The following is a 3,140-nucleotide window of genomic DNA, read 5'->3' as shown; positions in this document are numbered from 1 at the left end:
AAACTATGCCAAGAACAGCAATTCTATGTGGTTGAAAGAGCACACAATAGGGAGTCAGGTTTTGGGTTTGAATTTTAGTCTCACCACTTACTTAATCATGAGCAAAATACCTAGACTCTTTGGACTTTTGTTTCCTAAGCTTCTCTAAACTGATGATTAATACTTGCTCGAAATAATACATTGATGTCTACATTTAATGAGATAATGGATTTAAACTCTTTTGTAAGCACTGTAAAATATCTTAAATGTACAAAGCAGATTAACAAAGCATCATTACTTCAAGTGATGCATGTAGGACATGTTTTTCCTATTGAGATTAGGTTTATCTTCTGGAAGGCTTCTTTCTTTCTGCCAGGGGAGCAGTGGTCAGAAAGCAAGAAAACTACCCACAGAACTCTAAGCTGCATAGAGGTTTAGCTATGCTTACAGAGGTGACAGGCAGGCACAGGATAAGGCAAAGTTCAGGTCCACTGTTCTTAGGCTCCCGAGGAGTCCTACTTCTCTCAGTGCCACCTAACAACAACAACAAACTACTAAAGTGTAATCACTTGAGTGTGAGTCAGCAACGGACAGAACACACTCAGGAAAGAACACCAACTAGGCAGCATTCTACTTCTCTGGGAGAATTCTCAGGTTAGGATTCCTCAAGGGTGACTTAGAGAATGTTTCGTACTGTGCTAAAGTCCACTCCAGGTCATTACCAAATGCATCTTCCGGCAAAGCAACTGTTTTGGAGGTTCTTATTCCTGGGTCGTGAATGCTTGTTCCTTAGGGTTACGATTATACTGCATCTGTGAAAGAGAATTCTTTTTCTCTTGTTGATGTCACTCTATGGCAGTAAGGCCAGAAGCATTTGGGATTATAGCCCCATGCCATCTTTATATCCGAGTATGTGACCACCTTGTCTAGAATGAAACTAGCCTAATCAGTTCCAGAGCATGAGTACACCTCCAGGCATTTATGAGGTATTCGGTAAATATTTATGCAGTGAATAAATGTAGGTATATGACAGCTAAGAGTAATACTTGTAGGTGGGAAAATATGATTAGAACAATATTAACTTTCACTCATGTGAAACCTATGCCTCTCCTTGTAGAGTGAAGAGAAAGTGTCTTTTCGTCCTTTATTTTGTTGCTAAGAATGTATATACAGTAAAACACACACACCAGTTCGGCTTGCTCTGCATGTACAATTCAGTGACATTGACCACAATTTTCATGTTGGACAATTATTCTCATTTTCTAAGCTGTTTTTATGCCATTCTCTACTCCCTCTATCTATCTAATCTTTAAAACTACTGTTGTTGATTTGATCCCGCAGGGATAGATCTTAAAACATCACAATGCTCAAGGCATTTTTATCAGTAAAACTGACCTATGGTTTGGTTTTAGGAAGTTTTTAGGGGATATTTTTAGTTTTAGGTTCAGAGATTTTCTCAAGGCAATAGTTTCAAAGGTCTATTCAATCTTCATGACTCCAGAAATACCGGACTCTGAATTTGAAACTCCATAATATAGACACCTCATGAGACCAAATTTAACTTATTTAAAACAAAAATATTTCATGAGTTGATGTATTTTGATTTATATTTGTAACATATTATTTTCAAAACTGACACCAGAGTTAATTATTTAGCTAATTTCCAATGTCATATTTTGCTCTAGAAATATCTGTGATTTGCTAAAATTTATATATATTGTTCTTGTTATGTGACCTCAAGTCACAATTGACTCATCGCTGATTCTCAAGCGACTTTCAGCGGCAGTAAATGCATGAGAGGAGATTGCTCATAGTTTTCCTAAGAAGCAGTTAGAGTTCTAACTGCTTGCTTTTGGATTGGCAACCCAGCTTCTTGTTCTCTAGAGCTCCCAAAGTTATATATATTGTTCTTAACACTATAAATTGTCTAAACACCTGAAATTTCAGTCATTAGTTAAATAATTCATGTATTCACACCAAAAGCTTTCAAAATTGAGTGAGCATGCTAATACTTTTGAGACAGGGAGAAAAAACATTTTAATTTCTAGTTTTAAGTCATGCTTTTGAAAGTATGTATTTGCTTATAGTGATGAGATGGATTGATACAGCAACTGGGGCAGTGGGGCTTGGTGTGTTGGATTTAGTGAGACTGTCTCAGGACAGGTTCAGAGCTCCTGTACATAGGGTCACTATGGGTGGCAGACGACTCAACTGCCCATAACAATAACAACATATAAACAGACATTTATTTATGTGATAAGAAAGTTGGATACTAATGGCTTAGCCGTTTTTATATGAAGCTTGATTTTCTATATAAAAAATTCAACTCAACTGCCATCTGTTTGGAACTGATTCATACCTGACCTTTTAGCAGGTTTCCGAGGATATACATGACCCTGGAGGGAACTGCTCCTCTTTCTGTCATAAATCTACTGATGGAGTCATCACAGAGGACTGACTTTGGGTTAGCAGTACAGTTCTCTATGGACTAGGCTACCAGACCTTCTGATTTTCTGTATGAGTAGAGATAAAGTCCATGTTCCATTTTCTACAGCTATGCAACATATTGTTGTTAGAATGCCATCGAGTCAACTATGATTCATAGTGATCCTAAGAACAACAGATTTGAATCTTGTCCTATGCTGTACCATGGGGATTTCAGATACACTCCAGTCCATTATTTCATTCACTGTGTTAATCGCTCATTTTGAGTACCTTGCTCTTTCTCTGCCTCTTGACCTTTCCCAGGATGATGCCTTTTTTCCAAGGATTGATCCCTTCTGACAATGTGCTCAAAGTATGTGAGATTAAGTTTCATTATCCTTACCTCTAAGGAGCACTTCCTCCAAGACAGATTTTCTTTTGATTTTTTGGGTAATACATGGGATTCAATACTCTTCTTCATTACCACAAAAGCTGTACACCATACCACTATCAAAATTGGCAGCTTAAGCAAAGTGGTTGTTTAATCCCACCCCCCCCCAATGTACACTGAGTAAGGATCAAGATGGACAATTTGTCTCATCTTTCTCATTTTTAGAGGCTTACAGGAAGCAGTAGTGTCACGTGATAACTGTCAAATCGGAAATACGAAGTGGTACTTGGGATACTTAAAGAATTGGAAAGAAAAGTAGCTGAAAATTCTGGATCTCTCTCTCTCT

The sequence above is a fragment of the Elephantulus edwardii genome, unplaced genomic scaffold (genome assembly GCF_000299155.1).
Source record: "Elephantulus edwardii isolate Elephantulus edwardi_28Jun2011 unplaced genomic scaffold, EleEdw1.0 scaffold00111, whole genome shotgun sequence".
In the NCBI taxonomy this organism is placed as follows: Eukaryota; Metazoa; Chordata; class Mammalia; order Macroscelidea; family Macroscelididae; genus Elephantulus; species Elephantulus edwardii.
Note: the sequence above shows the minus strand (reverse complement) of the source record.